Source organism: Pleurodeles waltl, chromosome 12 (assembly GCF_031143425.1).
Source record: "Pleurodeles waltl isolate 20211129_DDA chromosome 12, aPleWal1.hap1.20221129, whole genome shotgun sequence".
In the NCBI taxonomy this organism is placed as follows: domain Eukaryota; kingdom Metazoa; phylum Chordata; class Amphibia; order Caudata; family Salamandridae; genus Pleurodeles; species Pleurodeles waltl.
In genome coordinates this window covers 280585061-280599819 of record NC_090451.1, presented here as the reverse complement: position 1 = coordinate 280599819, position 14759 = coordinate 280585061, and positions in this window count along the sequence as shown.

Below are 14759 nucleotides of genomic sequence, written 5' to 3'. Positions count from 1 at the left end.
AATGTCACCTACAGCCCTCCTCCCCCACCCAGACGCCCCCACTGCGCAGAAAGATAGGAGAATGTGCTGATACTCACCCCCTTGTGTCTGCTGTGATGTCTTAAAGCGCCCATCCAATTCAGGGTAGGCCACCGCCAGGATCCGGGACATCAGGGGGGTCATGGTGCGACTGGCACCCTTCCTAGGTTGTGAGGCCATCCCCAGCAGTGTTTCTGCGGTCTTCCTTGTTCCGCGGCGGATGTCCTCCCACCTCTTGCGGCAGTGGGTGCCCCGTCTGTTGTGGACCCCCAAGTTCCGGACTTCCTTGGCGATGGCACGCCAAATCTCGATCTTCTGATGGGCGCTGACCTATTTGACATGTACAGGGTGGAAAGGAGGAAATCATCAATGACCTGCATGTTTAATGTGATTGGCCCCCCCCACCAACTTTGCCATATGGCACATGCTCTCATCTGTCGTGCGTTGCACTCCTCATTCGCCCCCCACCCCACCAACTTACATCCACCCCAATCCACACAGGCATAGCCCATTCCATGTGCACCCGGTGTACTCACTTGTTGGTCTGGAGGACCGTAGAGTAGCGCATACTGGGGGAGGACCCCATCCACGAGCTTCTCCAACTCTTCAGACGTGAAGGCAGGGGCCCTTTCCCCAGTCGCAGCAGCCATTGTCACTTCCAGACCGAGGTCACAGCAGCACTTGCAGTATAGGTCCTCTCCTGTGGATGATCAGGTCTCGAGTGATCAATCAGCTAGGAAATGGCGGTCACGCCCGCGGCGGTGCGTACCGCGGCGGTGCGTACCGCGACCGCCGGCGCACATCGTCATTGGCTCCTGAAACCCATAGGGTTCAATGCTACCGCCACGGTGTGCCCCGCCAGCGCAATGACCTCACATCCCATTGTCCCACTTCACAGGTCAGGCAGCTGCCATTTCAAGGGCCTACATGGCTGAATTTTTACTGCGACACACAGGCCTAGGCCTTGCATTGCCACACATACACGCCTTTCAACCCATTGCCATTCTTTAACTGTGCAAGCTGTCTGTACGTATCTGTGGTTTGCCTGACTCTGTGCTCCATGTTGTCCTTCCTAGGCACCGTCCACTGGGACTTGCGAGGAGAAGGACGAATCCTCGCGTGTACCGACCGCTGGTGGACCTGTCGACAATGGAAGAATGCCATATAATACTTCGATACAGACTTGACCGTGCCACTATCCATGAACTGTGTGCCCAGCTGGAGCCAGCCCTGATGTCCCCCATCCGCCAACCCACAGGGATTCCCCCTCTGATGCAGGTTTTGTCAGTCCTCCATTTTTTGGCAAGTGGGTCATTCCAGACAACAGTGGCCATGTCATCTGGAATGTCTCAGCCTATGTTTTCAAAGATTTTGAGCAGAGTGTTGTCTGCCCTGATGAAACTCATGCGGAGCTACATCATTTTCCCAGAGGAGGGTGACTTGCCTACAGTGAAGGGTGATTTCTATGCCCTTGGACATATCCCCAACATCATTGGTGCCATTGATGGGACCCATGTGGCTTTGGTACCCCCAAAAGACGATGAGCAGGTGTACAGAAACAGAAAAAGTTATCATTCGATGAATGTCCAGGTGGTCTGTTTGGCTGACCAGTACATCTCCCATGTAAATGCCAAGTTCCCAGGGTCAGTGCATGACGCGTATGTTATGCGAAATAGCAGCATCCCCTATGTGATGGAGCAGCTACAGAGACAACGTGTGTGGCTAATTGGTGACTCTGGTTACCCCAACCTGCCTTGGCTACTGACCCCAGTGAGGAATCCCCGGACCAGGGCAGAGGAACGGTACAATGAGGCCCATGGGCGAACTAGGAGGATCATCGAAAGGACCTTTGGCCTCCTGAAGGCCAGGTTTAGGTGCCTGCATATGACAGGGGGATCCCTGATGTACTCACCAAAGAAGGTGTGCCATATCATCGTGGCCTGCTGTATGCTTCACAATCTGGCATTGCGACGTCAGGTTCCTTTCCTGAAGGAGGATGGTGCAGATGGTGGTGTTGAAGCAGCTGTGGAGCCTGCGGAGAGTGAAGAGGAGGAAGACTCAGAGGACGACACAGACAACAGGGACAGAGTAATAGAACAGTATTTTCAGTAGCACACAGGTAATAATCACCCATGCCATTTTACATTTCCTGAAAGCCTCCTGCATCTCAACTTTGTCGATTTCCCCCCAGAACTATAAACATGATGTTTGATTTTCCCTTCCCTTTTCTGTGCTGTATGAGCCACTGCGTGACCTCGGCTTGGTTGGCCCATGGACTAATGCTAAGTTACCTCGGTATGTGTAATTCACAATGTTAAAAATACGTAATTGATATGTAATGTGTCATACATTTGTAAATAAGACAGGCTGAGTCCTGATTGATTTCAGTGCAATGTGTGATTTATTATTAGTGCATAGATATTGGTACATGATAGTGAAACAGTGATGGGTGGGGGTGGAGTAATGTCCATGGCAGAGTCCAGTTCTCAGTCTCACAGGTGCATTGTCCATATGCCTGTGGCAGGATGGAGCAGGGGCAGTTCAAGGTTTGACAGGGTGGCAATGTTGAACAGTGGGAGGACTTCAGGGGGTATGTGATGCTGGCGGGGGTCTTGACATCCTACTCTGTCGGTTTTTTTGATCTCAGGCTCCTTTTGGTGGGTGGTTGTTGTTCAGCAGGAGGTGGGGTTCTGGTGGGCTGTCGTTGTGGTGGGGCCTCCTGACGCCACCACACCGCCCAGGAGGGTCCAGAGATGTCCATCCCACCCCCAGAAGAGGCCCCTAGTGATGACAGCAGCTCTGTCTCCCTGGACCCAGATGACCAGCCCGGCCCATCGGGGACCTCGGGACAGTCGGTTCCCCACAGACAGCCACAGGCTTCAGCAGACCTAACCCCCTCTGGGAACACCAGCACAGCTCCCACCCAGCGGGCCCATGCCTCTGTCTCCAGGACACGTCAATCAGCGGTGTGTCCACCACTACAGGGCACCCAGGTTGACCCACCACCCCAACAACAACAGGGACCTGGGGGCAGTGGTAGTGGGCACACGGTCCAGGGGACAGAGGCCCAGGGAAACAGGGGAACTGGGAGGGCTGCTGTACGACGGGGGGGACAGGCCCAGGGAACCGACTCTCCAAGAGGCCCTCTCCTCCATCATGGGAGCATACCACCGCTCCCAGGAGACGATGGCTACGGTACTGGCCAGGTTCCAGGAGATCCAGGTACTGCAGGAGGAACAGTACATGGGGTTCAGAGAGGAACTGAGAAACATTAGTTCCGCAATGGGGACCATCGTCGTGGCCCTTAACCAGATAGTCACCACATTGCGGGACCATCTGGCACCACAAAGCGCCCCTGTCACTAGCATGGACCCAGACCAGGCTACCACCTCCGCTGGCGCTAGTGGACAGGAGGCCCCCACACAACGACAGGCCACCAGAACCCCACCTCCTGCAGAAGAAGAACCACCCCGCAAGCGGTACCTGAGATCTCACAAGAAGACAGAGTAGGATGCCAAGACCCCCGCCAGCAAACGATACCCCCTTATGTCATCCCACTGTCCCACATTGTCACCCTGTCCAAACTTAAACTGCCCCTGCTCCATCCTTCCACAGGCATATGGACAATGCACCTGTGAGACTGAAAACTGGACTCTGCCATGGACATTACTCCACCATCACCCATCACCGTTTTACAATCATGTCCCTAAATTTAGCACTTTAATAAAATCACTTATTGCACTTAAAAAATCTGGAGTCTGCTTGTATTTTGAACAAATGTATTAGACATAACGGTGCCAAAATGTTCAGTTACATTGTGATGACAACATACCACTGTCACACAGCTGTAGTCCATGGCCAAACAAAGCAGAGGTCACGCAGTGGGGCCCACAGCTCTGAAAACGGAAGGGAAAGTCACAACTCAGGTAACAGGAACTGGGGGGAAACACAGACAGTAGAGAGGCAGGAGACTTTAAGTAAATGTAAAATGGCGGGGTTGATTCGTACCTGTGTGCTACTGAAAATACTGTTGTATCACTGTGTCCCTGTTGTCTGTGTCGTCCCCGTCGTCTTCCTCCTCTTCACTCTCCACAGGCTCCACAGCTACTACAACACCACCATCTGGACCATCCTCCTGCACAAAAGGCACCTGGCGTCGCAAAGCAAGATTGTGAAGCATACAGCAGGCCACGATGATATGGCACACCTTCTTTGGTGAGTACATTAGGGATCCACCTGTCATATGCAGGCACCTAAACCTGGCCTTCAGGAGGCCGAAGGTCCGCTCGATCACCCTCCTAGTACGCCCATGGGCCTCATTGTACCGTTCCTCTGCCCTTGTCCTGGGATTCCTCACTGGGGTCAGTAGCCATGACAGGTTGGGGTAACCAGAGTCACCAATTAGCCACACACGGTGTCTCTGTAGCTGTTCCATCACATAAGGGATGCTGCTATTTCGCATGATGTACGCGTCATGCACTGACCCAGGGAACTTGGCATTTACATGGGAGATGTACTGGTCAGCCAAACAGACCACCTGGACATTCATCGAATGATAACTTTTTCTGTTCCTGTACACCTGCTCACTTTCACTGGGGGGAACCAAAGCCACATGGGTCCCATCAATGGCACCAATGATGTTGGGGATATGGCCAAGGGCATAGAAATCACCCTTCACTGTAGCCAAATCGCCCACCTCAGGGAAAACAATGTAGCTCTGCATGTATTTCATCAGGGCAGACAACACTCTGGACAAAACCTTAGAAAACATAGGCTGAGACATCCCTAATGATATGGCCACTGTTGTTTGGAATGATCCACTTGCCAAAAAATGGAGTACTGACAGAACCTGCACCAGAGGTGGAATCCCTGTGGGTTGGCGAATGGAGGACATTAGGTCTGGCTTCAGCTGGGCACACAGTTCCTGTATAGTGGCTTGGTCAAGTCTGTATGTCAGTATGACATGTCTTTCTTCCATTGTCAACAGGTCCACCAGTGGTCTGTACACGGGAAGATTCCTCCATCTCCTCGCAAGTCCCAGCGGACGGTGCCTAGGAAGGACAACATGGAGCACAGAGTCAAGCAACCCACAGGTACGTAACCACAGCTTGCACAGAACACGATTCGCTATGCATTGAATGGCTTGTATGAGTGGCAATGCAATGCCTAGGCCTGTGTGACGCAGTAGAAATTAAGCCATGTGGGCCCTTGAAATGGCGGCTGCCTGACCTGTGAAGTGTGACAATGGGATGTGAGGTCAATGCGCTGGCGTGGCACACCGTGGCGGTAGGCGGTCGAAGACCGCGGCGCATAGCAGCATTGGTTAACATTGAACCCTATGGGTCTCAGGAGCCAATGACGATGTGCGCCGGCGGTCGCGGTACGCACCGCCGCGGTACGCACAGCCGCGGGCGTGAACGCCTTCTTCTATCTGCTTAATCACTCAAGACCTGATCATCCACAGGAGAGGACCTATACTGCAAGTGCTGCTGTGACCTCGGTCTGGAAGATACAATGGCTGCTGCGACTGGGGAAAGGGCCCCTGCCTTCACATCTGAGGAATTGGAGAAACTTGTTGATGGGGTCCTCCCCCAGTATGCGCTACTCTACGGTCCTCCAGACCAACAGGTAAGTATACTGGGACCATGCTTTGTGGGCAATGCCTGTGTTGAGTGGGGTGGATGAAAGATGGTGGGGAGGGGAGCGAATGAGGCATGCATCGCACGACAGATGAGAGCATGTGTCATATGGCAAGGTTGGGGAGGGGGGGCCACTCACATCGACCATGCAGAAAATGATGATATTTATTTTCCCACCCTGTCCATGTCACATAGGTCAGCGCCCATCAGAAGATCGACATTTGGCGTGCCATCGCCAAGGACGTCCGGACCCTGGGGGTCCACAACAGACAGGGCACCCACTGCCGCAAGAGGTGGGAGGACATCCGCTGCGGGAGCGGGAAGACCGCGGAGGCTGTGCTGGGGATGGCCTCCCAACGTAGGAGGGGTGGCTCCCGTCAATTGACCCCCCTGATGTCCCGGATCCTGGCGGTGGCCTACCCCGATTTGGATGGGCGCGTGAGGACATCACAGCAGACACAAGTGGGTGAGTACCAGCACATTCTGCTCTGTTAGCGCACAGTGGAGATGTCTGGGTGGGGGAGGAGGGCTGTGGGTATCTCTAGGCCAGGGCGATTTCTGTAGGCTGGGCCCCTCCGTAAGGCATGGCCCTGTGCCCCCGCCCCCCACCTCTGAAGGTTGCTAAGTACAGCTATCAATGGCCCTGGGTCACCTATGTGTGCAGTTGTCGTCCATAGGCTTGTAGGCCAAGTCACAATAATTGAGTAGTGTACACCGAGTGCGCGGCGTAGTGCAGGGGGCTTCTGTGTCTGTCCTCTCCGCCAACGGTGTCACCAATGCATGCACTCAACATGTCATTTTTTCTCCCCCCCCCTTTTTTTTGGTCTTCCTGTTCATGTGTGCATTAGCATCATCAGGCGGAGGAGAAGTGGCATTGGAGCACGAGGGAGCTGCATCTCACATGGCCCCGGAGGGCCATGCAACCGACTCCGAGTTCACCAGTGAGACGGAGGGCGAGGGGAGCTCCACAACGGGGACCCGTGGAGACGTCAGCGACACAGACACGTCCTCGGAAGGGAGCTCCCTTGTGGTGGCGGCAACATCCGTGCCCACCGCTACAACAGGTACAGCCGCCACCCAGCGCACCAGCTCCGCCCTCCAAGCAGCCCCTCAGCGTTCGCCCCGTGCCCGCTCGGCCAGGAAGGCGGGCATCTCCTTCGCCCCAGGCACCTCAGGCCCTGCCCCAGTTACCCCTGCTGCCCTCAGTGAGGAGATCATTGACCTCCTCCAGACGCTCATTGTTGGGCAGTCTACCCTTTTGAATGCCATCCAGGGTGTAGAAAGGGAGGTGCACCGGAGCAATGCATACCTGGAGGGCATCCATTCGGGTCAGGCTGCCCATCAGCGATCGTTCAACGCTCTGGCCTCAGCACTGACGGCAGCCATTGTCCCTGTCTCCTGCCTCCCCCTCCAATTTCCTCATCCCAGTCCCACTCCCCTGTTCCTCTGCCTATCCCAGCCACACCTACAGACCAGCCTGCACACACATCAACACCCAAGGGCAGCTCATCCAGACACACGCACCACAGATCACACAAGCATTCACACATGCAACATCCACATGCAGACATGCCAACAGCCACTGCCTCCTCTGTGTCCCCCTCCTCCTCGTCTCCCTCCTCCCTCCCTGTGACGTCTCCACTCACACCTGCATGCACACCACCATCAGCCAGTTCGTCCATCACCAGCACACCCACCAGAACACTCCGCACACGTGCAGTCACCACCCAACTACAATTTACACGTCCCCTGTGTCCTCTCCCAGAGTGTCTGTCACCCCCTCTTCCAAACCACACAAACGCAGGCAGCCACCCACCCAACAGCCATCCACCTCACGACAGCCTCCGTCACAAGCACCTGCACCCAAAGACAGCACACTTGACTCTCCTACAACCACATCCTCTTCCTCCACTCCCATACCCACTGCACCTACCCTTCCCACTGCTCCTAAAAAGTTTTTCCTCTCCAAAATTAACCTCTTTGCATCACCTGACCCACCCCCTCCATCTCGTAAGAGTCCAAACAGCACCTCAGCCACCACAAGCCCTGCACCTACAAGGACCATAGTCCAGGGCTATTGGAGTCCACCAGCTTCTAGGGCAGCAACATCGGCCAGCAGCAAGGGGACAGCCAGCCCACCCCCTGGGAAAAAAACTAAAAAAGGGAAGGGCCGGTGCGAGAGGCCAGAGACGGCAGCCCCCAAAGGCACTACCCTGGCACCGTCACCTGGCACATCCACAAAGGGAGGCAAGGGCCCTGGAGAATCGGCGAAGGAGGGCAAGGGCAGCAGGGCGGACATTTCCGGCAGCAGGCGAGCTGCCCAGGAGGGCCCCACCAGCCCCATTTCGGTTGTGAAGGAGGACACCCACGGGCCCAGGACTCCAGCACAGGAGGGCCCGCAAGCGAAAGGTCGGATGGCGACTGAGCGGAAAATATTGGCCCGATCTGGTTCCCTGGGAACACATGTCAAGCACCGCTGAACAGGGCCCCGCTGTGACAAGCACCGCTGAACAGGGCCCCGCTGTGACAAGCACCGCTGAACAAGGCCCCGCTGTGACAAGCACCGCCGAACTGGGCCCTTCAAGACAAGCACCGCTGAACAGGGCCCCGCCGTGACAAGCACCGCCGAACTGGGCCCTTCAAGACAAGCACCGCTGAACAGGGCCCCGCCGTGACAAGCACCGCCGAACTGGGCCCTTCAAGACAAGCACCGCTGAACAGGGCACCGCCGTGACAAGCACCGCTGAACAGGGCCCCGCCGTGACAAGCACCGCCGAACTGGGCCCTTCAAGACAAGCACCGCTGAACAGGGCCCCGCCGTGACAAGCACCGCTGAACAGGGCCCCACCGTGACAAGCACCGCCGAACTGGGCCCTTCAAGACAAGCACCGCTGAACAGGGCCCCGCCGTGACAAGCACCGCCGAACTGGGCCCTTCAAGACAAGCACCGCTGAACAGGGCCCTTCCTGTCAAGCACCGCTCCGCTGGGCCCTTCATCTCAAGCACCGCTCCGCTGGGCCCTTCCTGTCAAGCACCGCTCCGTTGGGCACCGCCGTCTCTGAACTGCTCCGCTGGGCCCTTCCTGTCAAGCACCGCTCCGCTGGGCCCTTCCTGTCAAGCACCGCTCTGCTGGGCCCTTCCTGTCAAGCACCGCTCCGCTGGGCCCTTCATCTCAAGCACTGCTCCGCTGGGCCCTTCCTGTCAAGCACCGCTCCGCTGGGCCCTTCCTGTCAAGCACCGCTCCGCTGGGCCCTTCATCTCAAGCACCGCTCCGCTGGGCCCTTCATCTCAGGCACCGCTGGCCCATTGGCAGGGCTGGATCTGTGTCGGCCAGGGCTTCACGAAGCACTCTGGGCACCATGCCTCCTCCAGAACCAGTGGAGTCTGTAATCCACTTGATGGACTGTGGCTTTGCACTCCCCAGGATGGTACAGTGGGCAACCCACCCACTGTAGAGACTTGTGAGACTGTGGCTTTGCACTCTCCAGGATGGTACAGTGGGCATGGAGGACCCTCGTGGATCTGGCGTCGTGGACTCAACTGGCTGAGGTGCCCCCCCCCTTCCCTTCCCCCTGAGGTGCCTGTAGTTTTACTATCTGATGCCCCTGCAGTGTTCTCTCCAATGGAATCGGGTCTCGTGTGTGGGCTTTGCCCATGTGTTTAGGCCCATTGGCCCACGAACAATGGATGATAGCCAATATGGGCCGGACTTTTGACCTATGTATATATTGTTCATGATGTAATATATTTAATTTATATATTTCATATTTCACTTAACTTCAATTATGCTATAATATACTTCATTTTTAATGATCATTTTATTTTGTCTTTGCATTCTTCCGGGGGGGTTGGGGGGTGACACTCTGACTTGTTGCTCTGCATTGATGTGTGTGTTGTAGTGGGTGAGGGTGGGGGTGGGTGTGTGGCGTATGTGTGTCCCCGTAATTTTTTGCCTCCCCCCTCCCCTGTGTCGTAGGTGCAGTACTCACCGTTGTCTTCTGCGCCGGCGTTCGTGCTCCTGGTAGAGGAGCAGGTAGGCAATAGCTGGTAGGATGTGTAGTTCGGGTTCCATGCTGTCCAGATTCCTCGTGGAGTGTGTAGAGGTGAGCGTTTTCCCGTTCGTAGTCTGTTTCCGCCGTGTTTTTATCGGCGGGGCTCCCGCCCCGGAAAAGGTGGCGGATTGGTGAGTTGTGATAGGGTGGGAGGTACATTGTCTGCCGTCTGTCTGTTGGCGGTGACCGCCGCGCTGCTTGTCTGTACCGCCGTGGCGGTCGGAGTGTTAAAGTGGCGGGCTGTGTTGGCAGTTCCCGCCAGGGTCGGAATTCCATTTTTTTGGCCGCCTGCCTGTTGGCGGGTTGGCCGCCGCTTTTACACCGACCGCCAGGGTTGGAATGACCCCCTAAGTCTGAACGTAGAAAGTTGACCAGGACCTCCCGCGGAGTGTATTCAAAGAGGGTTCCAGAGACGTCAGGTCAAGATTCAGTTTTGGCCTGGTCAAAGGATTTTCATCTCGAAAAATCGTCTTAGTCCGAACGTAGAAATGTTCATCGAGGTCTCCTGCTACGCGAATCCGAGGAAGGGCTCCTAGGAGGTCGGATCGGGATGGCGACTTCGTCCTGCTGAAGAAAATCTTTGTGAAAACGACTAAGCCCAAAGGTAAACTTTTGACTGAGGCATCCCGCTTGCTGTAGCCGAGCAGGGCTCCATCGCGTTCGGCCTTAAACTTTGACTTTGCCCCAGTCGAGGTGCGACCAGGTGACCATATTGGCGCGGTTTGTTTCTAGGCATTAAAAAAACACAAATTTTCCAAAATATCATATCTCTGGTTCCCCTTATCAGATTTAATTTGTTTTGGTGTCATTTTAAAGATAAACATATAGGTGGTCATTAATACCCTGGCGGACAGTGTTAAAGCAGCGGTAAGACCGCCAACAGGCCAGCGGTAAAAAATTTGCAATTACGACCGTGGCGGAAACCGCCAACAAAGACAGCCACTTTAACACTCCGACCGCCACAGCGGTACAAACAAACAGCATGGCAGTCACCGCCAACAGACAGGCGGGAGACAATGTACCGCCCACAGTATCACAACAGGCCAATCCGCCACCTTTTCCGGGGCAGATTCACCATGGATAAAAACACAGTGGAACCAGGAATTCCGAAGGGAAAACGCTCACCTCTACACACCCCACGAGGAACGAGGACACCATGGACCCGGAACTCCAAGTTCTACCTGCGATAGTCTTCCTGCTCCTCTACCAGGAGCATGAACGCCGGCGGCGAAGACCACAGTGAGTACTGTACCTACGACACAGGGCAGGGGGGAGGGAAAAAACAGGGACATACACACGAAACACCACCCCCACCCACTACAGCACACACACTAATGCATATTAATACATCACAGTTACACCCCCCAACCCCCCCCGAAAGAATGCAAAGACAATAGAAAATGAGTTTACCATTGTAATATATTAAAATCAAGTAGGCAAAAATATATATATACACCATTTACAAAATATAGACCAAGCATAGTAGTCCAGGTAGTGCCCCAATTAAGTCCGTGGAACACTGGGCCCACACGGTATGGGCGAGGCCCACACAAGATTCCCGACGATGATGGAGAGAACACTGCAGGGGCATCAGACAGCAACTAAACAGGCACCTCAGGGGGAGGGAAAGTCACGAAGGGGCCACATGCCCACTGTTCCATCCTGGGGAGTGCAAAGCCACAGTCTCTCAAGTCTCTCCAGTGGGTGGGTTGCCCACTGTTCCATCCTGGGGAGTGCAAAGCCACAGTCTCTCAAGTCTCTCCAGTGGGTGGGTTGCCCACTGTTCCATCCTGGGGAGTGCAAAGCCACAGTCTCTCAAGTCTCTACAGTGGGTGGCTTGCCCACTGTTCCATCCTGGGTAGTGCAAAGCCACAGTCTCTCAAGTGGATAACAGTCTCCACTGGTTCTGGAGGGGGCCTTGTGCCCAGAGTGCTTCATCCTGCTAAGGACAGAGGTAGTGGATGGATCTCTCCACTGGTTCTGGAGGGGGCATGGTGCCCAGAGTGCTGTCGATGGCAGAGTCCAGTCTATTAGTCTCACAGGTGCATTGCCCAAATGGGCATAGGAAGTGGAGCTGGGGCAGTTTAAGGATGGACAGGGTGACAAAGTGGGACAGTAGGATGACAATCAGGGTGGTCTAATTTCTTGGCGGGGGTCTTGCAATCGTTCTCTGTCTTGTTCCTGGATTTCAGGGATTGTTTGCGAGGTGGTTCTCCCTCTGCAGGGGGTGGGGTGCTGGTGTGGTGGTACTGTGGCGGTACCTCCTGTCCACTAGCGCCGGCGGAGGTGGTTGGCAGTTCATCATCCAGGCTAGTGTCACTGGCTCTTGTAGTGCCACAGTGTCCCTCCTGGTGTTGAGTATTTCCTTCAGCACCCCTACGATGGTGCCCAGAGTGGAATTGATGGTTCTGAGTTCCTCCCTCCCCCAGGTCCCTGTTCTTGTTGGGGTGGTGTGTTAGCCTGGGTTCCCTGTAGTGGTGGACACACTGCTGATTGACGTGTCCTGGGGACGGAGGTATGGGCATGCTGGGTGGGTGCTGTGCTGGTGTTTCCAGAGGGGGGAAGGTCTGCAGTGGCCTGTGACTGGGTGTGGGGAATCGACTGTCCCGAGGTCCCCGATGGGCCGGGCTGGTCATCTAGATCCAGTTGGACAGAGGTGCTGTCATCACTGTGGGCCTCTTCTGTTGTTGGTGTAGACATGTGTGGACCCTCCTGTCCGGTGACGTTGGGTAGGGGTCCTGCAGGGGTATAAATTCATGATTATTGCATCTGTGTGTGTCAAGGTGTGCAATGGGTGGGTGACCGTGTACCCCAGTGCTAGCATTCCTGTGTGGGACCTTGTGTGATGATGGTTTAGGGGGGTGTATTGGTATGTGCAGTGGGCATGCTTTAGAGATGGGTGTCCATGCTTTGGTGTTGCATGCAGGGCTTGGTGTTGGGATATGTGGTTTGTGATGTTGGGACATTTGTGAGGAGTAGGAGTGATGGGGGTGAGTGTGAGGGTGGGGGTATGTGCTGGCATGCAGGTAGGGTAGGGGATGTAATAATAAAGAAGCTTTGACTCACCAGAGTCCATTCCTCCACCTACACCTGCGAGGCCCTCAGGATGCAGAATCGCCAAGACCTGCTCCTCCCATGTTGTTAGTTGTGGGGGAGGAGGTGGGGGTCCGCCGCCAGTCCGCTGAACCGCCAGGTGGTGTCTTGAGACCACGGAACGCACCTTCCCCCTTAGGTCGTTCCACCTCTTCCTGATGTCCTCCCGATTTCTTGGGTGCTGTCCCACTGCGTTGACCCTGTCCACTATTCTTCGCCATAGCTCCATCTTCCTTGCAATGGAGGTGTGCTGCACCTGTGATCCGAATAGCTGTGGTTCTACCAGGACGATTTCCTCCACCATGACCCTGAGCTCCTCCTCCGAGAACCTGGGGTGTCTTTGCCGTGCCATGGGGTAGTGTAGGTGATGTGTGGGGTGGTGTGTGGGGGTGATATGTGTGCTGATATGTAGTGGGGTGTTGTGTGTGATATGTGGAAGTTATGTTGGTGATGGTGTTGTGTGCCTGTGGATGCTAGTGTTGTTGATGGTGGTGTCTCTCTCTGGCTTTCGTTCGTGATTTGTGGTTGTAAGGGTTTGTGGGTGATGTGGGTGTGTGTTTTATAGTGTATTGAGTGTGTGGGAGTGGTGTGTGTATGTGTATCAGGTGTGTGTATTTGGAATTGTCCAATGTGGCTGTGTTTTGTAAGAGTGTGTGTATTTTGAGCGCGGCAGTGTGTACCGTCAATGGAATACCGTGGTTGAAAGACTGACACGTGGATTCGTGTATCGTGATAGTGTGGGCGTATTTCTGTTGGCGTGATGGTGGAGGTTTTGTTATCGGCAGTTTATCACTGACCTTTGGTGCGGCGGACTTGTGTGGGTGTCTAAATTTTGGCGGACTCCGAACTGTGGGTCATAATAGCTGTGGCGGAATTCCGCGGCCGCGGCGGTGTGTTGGCAGTCTTCTGCACGGCGGTAAGCGGCTTTTACCGCCAATGTCATAATGAGGGCCATAATGTATGTTTATAAATTGGTGTTGGATTTTTATTCTGTTTTGTGTTTTACTTATTTACTGTTTTGTGATTTTTAAATGCTTTCCATACTTGGCTCCTAAGTTAAGCCTTGTCGCTCGTTGCCAAGCTACCAATGGTTGAGCTTGGCTAATTTATTGAGACGTAACTGGACCTAAGTGGAGGTTAGTGGCCTATTGCTAAGTGTAGGTACTTACCTGCCCTTTCAAATAATCCACTTTTCAACAGCAGTACAGTAGCTTGTGCTCTGCAAGCACATTTTTGGGGGTAGAAAACCTCTTCCTTACAGATATAGGGGGTGATTCTGACCCCGGCGGTCTTAGACCGCCGGGGCCAGGGGCGGCGGGAGCACCGCCGACAGGCCGGCTGTGCCCCGCAGGGCATTCTGACCGCGGCGGTAAAGCCGCGGTCAGACCGGCAGCACTGGCGGTCTCCCGCCAGTGTACCGCTGCCCTGTTGAATCCTCCAAGGCGGCGCAGCTAGCTGCGCCACCGAGGGGATTCCGACCCCCCCTACCGCCATCCAGTTCCCGGCAGTCCGCCCGCCGGGAACCGGATGGCGGTAGGGGGGGTCGCGGGGCCCCTGGGGGCCCCTGCAGTGCCCATGCCACTGGCATGGGCACTGCAGGGGCCCCCGTAAGAGGGCCCCTACAAGTATTTCACTGTCTGCTTGGCAGACAGTGAAATATGCGACGGGTGCAAATGCACCCGTCGCACCTTCCCACTCCGCCGGCTCGATTACGAGCCGGCATCCTCGTGGGAAGGTCGTTTTCCCCTGGGCTGGCGGGCGGCCTTTTGGCGGCCGCCCGCCAGCCCAGGGGAAAACTTGAAATACCCGCCGCGGTCTTTTGACCGCGGCGCGGTATTTTGGGGGCGGAATTCTGGCGGGCGGCCTCCGCCGCCCGCCAGAATCAGAATCACCCCCATAGTCTGGGAAGATCATAATATTCCTACCTTCAAATTGAGGCGTCCCATGGACTCAGACA